Source organism: Oryx dammah, unplaced genomic scaffold (assembly GCF_014754425.2).
Source record: "Oryx dammah isolate SB20612 unplaced genomic scaffold, SCBI_Odam_1.1 HiC_scaffold_11072, whole genome shotgun sequence".
Classification (NCBI taxonomy): Eukaryota; Metazoa; Chordata; class Mammalia; order Artiodactyla; family Bovidae; genus Oryx; species Oryx dammah.
Window position 1 is genome coordinate 103409 of NW_024080466.1, and position 6423 is coordinate 109831.

The 6423-nt window shown below is 46.4% G+C and overlaps 1 long non-coding RNA gene across 1 annotated transcript in view; it reads left to right on the forward strand.

The window, feature by feature from the left end:
- The first annotated feature begins 6175 nt into the window (after positions 1-6175).
- The window catches only part of LOC120860410, a 13717-nt gene continuing 13469 nt past the window's right edge, over positions 6176-6423 (forward strand). The window contains exon 1 of the long non-coding RNA XR_005720317.1: positions 6176-6323. This is a non-coding gene — a long non-coding RNA (uncharacterized LOC120860410). The remainder of the gene's footprint in view (positions 6324-6423) is intronic.

Consider the following 6423-nt stretch of genomic DNA (forward strand, 5'->3'; position numbering starts at 1 on the left):
GTGAGAGTTGGACTGTGAAGAAAGCTGAGTGCTGAAGAATTGATGCTTTTGAAGAAGCATCGTGGTGTTGGAGAAGACTCTTGAGAGTCCCTTGGACTGCAAGGAGATCTAACCAGTCCATCCTAAAGGAGATCAGCCCTGGGATTTCTTTGGAGGGACTGATGCTAAAGCTGAAACTCCAGTACTTTGGCCACCTCATGCGAAGAGTTGACTCATTGGAAAAGACTCTGATGCTGGGAGGGATTGGGGGCAGGAGGAGAAGGGGACGACAGAGGATGAGATGGCTGGATGGCATCACTGACTCGATGGACGTGAGTCTGAGTGAACTCTGGGAGTTGGTGATGGACAGGGAGGCCTGGCGTGCTGCGATTCATGGGTTCGCAGAGTCGGACATGACTGAGTGACTGAACTGAACCGAACTGATTGGATCATAGAAAAAGCAAGAGAATTCCAGAAAAAACATCTGCTTCGCTGACTATGGTATAACCTTAGACTGTATGGATCACAACAAACTGTATAAAAATTCTTAAAGAGATGGGAATACCAGACCACCTGAGAAACCTGTGTGTGGGTCAAGAAGCCACAATTAGAACCAGAGATGGAACAACGAACTGGTTGCAAATGGGAAAGGAGTGTGTCAAGGTTGCATATTGTCAGCTTGCTTATTTAACTTATATGCAGAGTACATCATGAGAAATGCCACACTGGATGAAGCACAAACTGGAATCAAGATTGCAGGGATAAAGAAGAATAACCTCACATATGCAGATGACACCATCCTTATGGCAGAAAGCGAAAAGGAGCTAAAGAGCCTCTTGATGAAAGTGAAAGAGGAGAGTGAAAAGTGACTTAAAACTCAACATTCAAAAAACGAAGATCATGGCATCTGGTCCCATCACTTTATGTCAAATAGATGGGGAAACAATGGAAACAGGGAGAGACTTTTTTTCTTGGGTTCCAAAATCACTGCAGATGGTGACTGAAGCCATGAAACTTCTCCTTGGAAGAAAAGTTATGACCAACCTAGACAGCATTTTAAAAAGCAGAGATATTACTTTGTTGACAAAGGCTCATCTAGTCAAAGCTATGGTTTTTCCAGTAGTCATATATGGATGTGAGAGTTGGACCATAAAGAAAGCTGAGCACTGAAGAACTGATGGTTTTGAACTGAGGTGTTGGAGGAGACTCTTGAGAGTCCCTTGGACTGCAAGGAGATCAAACCTGTCAATGGTTAAGGAAATCAATCCTGAATATTCATTGGAAGGACTGATGCTGAAGCTGAAGCGCTAATACTTTGGCCACATGATTCAAAGAACTGACTCATGCTGGGAAAGATTGAAGTCAGGAGAAGGGGACAACAGAGGATGAGATGGTTGATTGGCATCACTGACTCGATGGACATGAGTTTGGGTAAACTCCGGGAGTTAGTGATGGACAGGGAGGCCTGGTGTGCTGTAGTCCATGGGGTGGCAAAGAGTTGGAAATGACTGAGCGACTGAACTGAACTGAACTTCCAGAACTTCCAGAACTGGAGATGGAAAGATAACTGAATAAAATCATGGTTCTTTTATGAGGATGTCTTTTCTTTTTGAAATTTTACATAAATATGTATGTAATGTATCTATCTATATATGTAGATATTTAGCAGAGAGGATGAATGAAGGACAAACAATGTAGGGCTATACATTCAGGGAACTATTTATGGGAAAATGTGCTGTGCTAAGTATTGTGGGGGAAAGAAATTGCTGATTGAGCAGGGGAGATAAGATATGTAGGCATGTGAGTGGTGCAGATAATAGCAGCTGTATGATTTCAGACTTTGGAGGGTTTCTGTCTAGTGTGACAATGGAATGCCAGTGTGAGCTGGGCATTGAGTAGATGGGGTTTCAAAAAAAGGCAGTTGGGGAGAGTTACCTGGAGGGTATTCTAGGTGGAGGGAAAATCGCAGAGAGAATGCTGAGGCAGGAAAACATGAACTGGAATTTTAGCTTAGCTGAAATGGAGAGTTAAAGAGAAAGACTGGGTCACACTGCTTCAAAACTTACACTGCTGGGTAAATACTAGCAACAGATTTATTTTAGGATGGCTGGTGAAAACATCTGTTAGAGAGGTATGGGCAGCTCCAGAACATATTTTTGCTAACACATCTTTAGCAAATGAGCTTAATTAAGTCACTTCAAATGTCTATTGCCCTTAGGAAGCATTTACAGGTCAGGTCTGCACAGCTTAGTGCTTGGATGTGTGGACTCTGGCACAGACCACCTGGGTTCTAATCCCACCTGTACAATGTAGTAGAGGTGAAATTGTGGACAATTTACTTCTCCTCTCTTTGCCTCAGTTTCCCTATTTGTAAAATGTGAAAGATAACATTGTACTTACTTCCTGGGGTTATTGTGAGGATTAAGTGACTTAGATTAAATGAGTTCCTCTGAGCACTCAGCATGCACATAGTATGAGCTTGAGTTCATTAAAAGGGCGATTGGTTGAGTATTGTTGACTATACAGAACCAGGCAACTAGGAAGCTATTGCTAAAATAACTACTTTTTCCCAAATTTGTTTATAGGTAAGTAATAGCTCTGTGTGGGCTTCCCAGGTGGTGCTAGTGGTAAAGAACCTGCCTGCCAACGCAGGAGGTGTAAGAGATGCGGGTTTCATCCCGGGGAAGACTTCATGCAGGAGGGCATGGCAATCCATTTCAGTATTCTTGCTTAGAGAATTCCACGGAGACAGAAGCCTGGTGGGCTCCTGTCCGAAGGGTTGCACAGAGTTGGACACGGCTGAGGAGACTTAGCAGGCATGCACAATAGTTCTGTGTATATAAGGATAAGGCACAAAGAACATCGCCAGGAAGAAATACCATTGTCAGGCCAGTCTGACACAGTCAGGCTAGTTCCACATTTCCTGCCACACTTGCTAACCCAGCTTTGCTGATGTCCACAGAAATTGTTGCAGAGTTTACAAATAAATCTCCAAGTATCCAACAAAAGCAGTGCAACACATACTAATTAGCTGTAAGAGCTCTTAATGAAGTAGGTGTCTTTTCAAAATGCAGCACTGAATTGGGCTTTCTTTTCTTTTAAAACTGTACCTCCACCTGCTTCTCTCCCACCTTCTTTCCTTTTTTTCTGGGTGTGAGGGGTAAGGAGTAGCTTCTGAATTCAGATAAATTGCTCAGAACTCCTAAGGTGAACCTGGTTTGCCCCAGATGGGTTTTCTGCCACTGTTTGGGTGACTCCCTCTCAGAAGTCTGTTTTGCTTGCTTCTGTCTTGATTTTTGTTTGTTATTTAAAGAGAAACTCGGGCTTCCCTTGTGGCTCAGCTGATAAAGAATCAGCTGATAAAGAATCCACCTGCAATGTGGGAGATCCTGGGTTCGATCCCTGGGTTGGGAAGATCCCCTGGCAGAGGGAAAGGCTATCCACTTCAGTATTCTGGCCTGGAGAATTCCATGGACTGTATAGTCCATGGGGTCGAAAAGAGTCAGACATGACTGAGCGACTTTCACTTAAAGAGAAAGTCTGTTTCTTAAGACAGTTTAAAGAGAACTCAGGGAGTAGAAATATGTTATTCAAATTGGTCAACTCAAAATTGTATGTATTTATATCACTGTAATCCATCAGACAATCTGGATATCCTTAGAATATTTGTTAAAAATATAGATTGTTTGTACACATTTCAGTCCTGTTCAACTCCTTGTGACCCTATAGACTGTAGCCCACCAGGCTCCTCTGTCCATGGGATTCTCCAGGCAAGAATACTGGAGTTGATTGCTATGTCCTCCTCCAGGGGATCTTCCCTACCCAGGGATGATACCTGAGTCTCTTGTGTCTCCTGCATTGGCAGACAGGTTCTTTACCACTAGCGCCACACCCATATGTGTGTGTGTGTGTGTGTATGTGTGTGTGTTAGTCATTCAGTCGTGTCTGACTCTTTTCAACCCCATGGACTTCAGCCCACCAGGCTCCTTTTATATATAAAACAACTGGGGATTTACATTCATTCTATAAAAAGACAAAATGTATGGTTCATGTCAAATATAATGTGGGTATTTCCCATTTTATTTTTATAGTTTTTAATTTTGTTGTTAACAATTTCCTATCCTTGTGAGATTCTGAGATGACCATTTTTTTTTCAAGCTTTGTGGTAACTGCTAAAGTTCAACTTTGAACCGATCTATAAAATTTAGCATTTTAGCTCTCTATGACTCTTGTCTAACAGAGTGTGGCATAAATGAGATATTGACACCAGTGGAAACTTTCTGTGTGGGAATATTGAATGCCATTTGATCTTTCGCTATGTTAAAAAGTGGGATCTTCCCGGACCATGGATCAAACCCACACCTCCTGCCTTGGCAGGTGGATTCTTCATCATTGATCCACCAGGGAAGCCCAATACATTCTTCCTAAATTTTTTCCATTATGGTTTATCACAGGGTAATGACTATAGTTTCCTGTGCTATGAGGTAGGAGGACCTTGTTGCTTATCTATTCTATATACACCAGTTTGTATCTGCTAATCCCTAACTCCCAATCCACCCCTCTCCCTTCCCTCACCCCCTTGGCAACCACCAGTTTATTCTGTTTCCTAGACAGGTTCATTTGTATCATATTTTAAATTTTATTTTACTTTTTGACCCGGTGGCATGGCTTGTAGGATCCAAGTTCCCCAACCAGGGATCTAACCTGCGCCCCCTGCAGTGGAAGGAGTTCTAACCACTGGACCTCCAGGAAATATCCCACGTGTCATATATAAGATTCCACATATAAGTGATAGCATATGGTACATATCTTTCCCTTTCTGACTTCCTTCACTTAGTATGATAATCTCTAGTTGCACTTCTTAGAATTCTTGGTTTCGGATACTAAACCATAGAGAAATCGCAGAGAGGGACTCTTATATACTAGGGTATCCGAGAGGTGTTCTTGGAAGCTGGGAGGGAGATTTTAGGAGAGCAAGGTATGGATTGATATGGCAGCCTGGGCTTTGGGGCTGGCAGGAAGCCGTCCTGGGAACGGCGCAGGGTGCCGCTCCGCGGGGGTGGATCGTGGAAGAGATCCAAGCCCCCTTCCCCGCACCCCCTTCCTCCGCACTGCCCCCCGGCCTCCCCGCCCCGGCCCTTCGCCCCAAAGCTCAGCACAGCCTCTGGGGCCTCCGGCTGTCCCCGGGCTAGCGAAGCCGGGGTGCTGCGGGCTGCAGCCTCTTGGGGTGCTGCGGGCTGCAGCCTCTTGGGGTGCACCGGCGGCTGGGAGACGGGAAATATGAGCACTGCCGCCCCGGGGCCCTGCTGGAGCCGCCCCGCGATGCTCAGAGCGCCTGCCCAGGCCAGCAGCGCTTTTCTTCCTGCGCATCGGCAAGCTGGCCGAGGGCAGAAATCGGGGTATGAAACATCCATAGATTTTCGACTCTTGGCGGCAGCTGCCATGTTCCTCGAGAGTCACTGAGTCCCAGACAAGATACTCCAAGCTCAACACATTTGTAATAGACGACGGCTTTTTTTTTTTTCCCCCCAGAAACGAGCTCCTCACCACCAGGCCCCGGGCCAGCTCCCTCCCCGAGACCGTGTTCCCGCCTTAGGGCAAGTTCTTCCCGTCGAGATCCGAGCCTTCACCCTGCGCCTGGACGCTGAGGTTGTGATTTGGGTTCTTGTGCCTGTTTCAGGATAGTTTTTGGTGGGTGAAGAGAACAGGAGGGTTCTGCCCACCTCCCGGGAGAGGTGACGGGGAGACGGGAGAAGATTTGCGGGGGCGTCTCCAGGCGTCTTTCTCCCGCCACGATGACCCTGGCTCTTGGGAATACCGTCCCATGACTACTGTGGGTTTTACGAAGTATCATCAGTGGACAGTAATCTGAAAAGTTAGTTCTGCATTTTAGGCTAAAAGAGAAAAGAGTAGCAGTCACTTTTTTCCGTAAGCGTCCGGAGTGCCCGGAGCCCAGCTCTGAGGCCCCGCTGTGACTTTCCACCGTTGGCGCGGCCCGCGCCCGCGGGCGGCCGGGCTGAGTCATTCCGAGTTCTTCTCTGTGTGATCCCCGCGAGCGCGGGGACGGCTGCTGCAAGAGTCATCTTTGCTCAGACAAAAGAAATTTACCCTTTGATGGTTCTGATTCACGAGTCAGCTAAAATATGAGTCTAACTCCAGTTTCCTAAGAGCTGGAAATATCTCCTCCGCCCCACCCTGACGAGGAGCGCCCACAGTTCTTGTTTCGCCACCCAGCGGCTCAAATCTGGAGCACTTCTTCGGTGTCCAGGGCAAACCGATCTGCGCGCAGTTAAGTGGTTTTCAAGGCAGTGAAACTACAGCGGAGGCCAAGCTTCTGAAGAGAGGTGTGTGTGTGTGTGTGTGTGTGCAGGCTTCTGAAGAGAGCGGTGTGTGTGTGCAAGCTTCTGAAGAGAGGTGTGTGTGTGTGCAAGCTTCTGAAGAGAG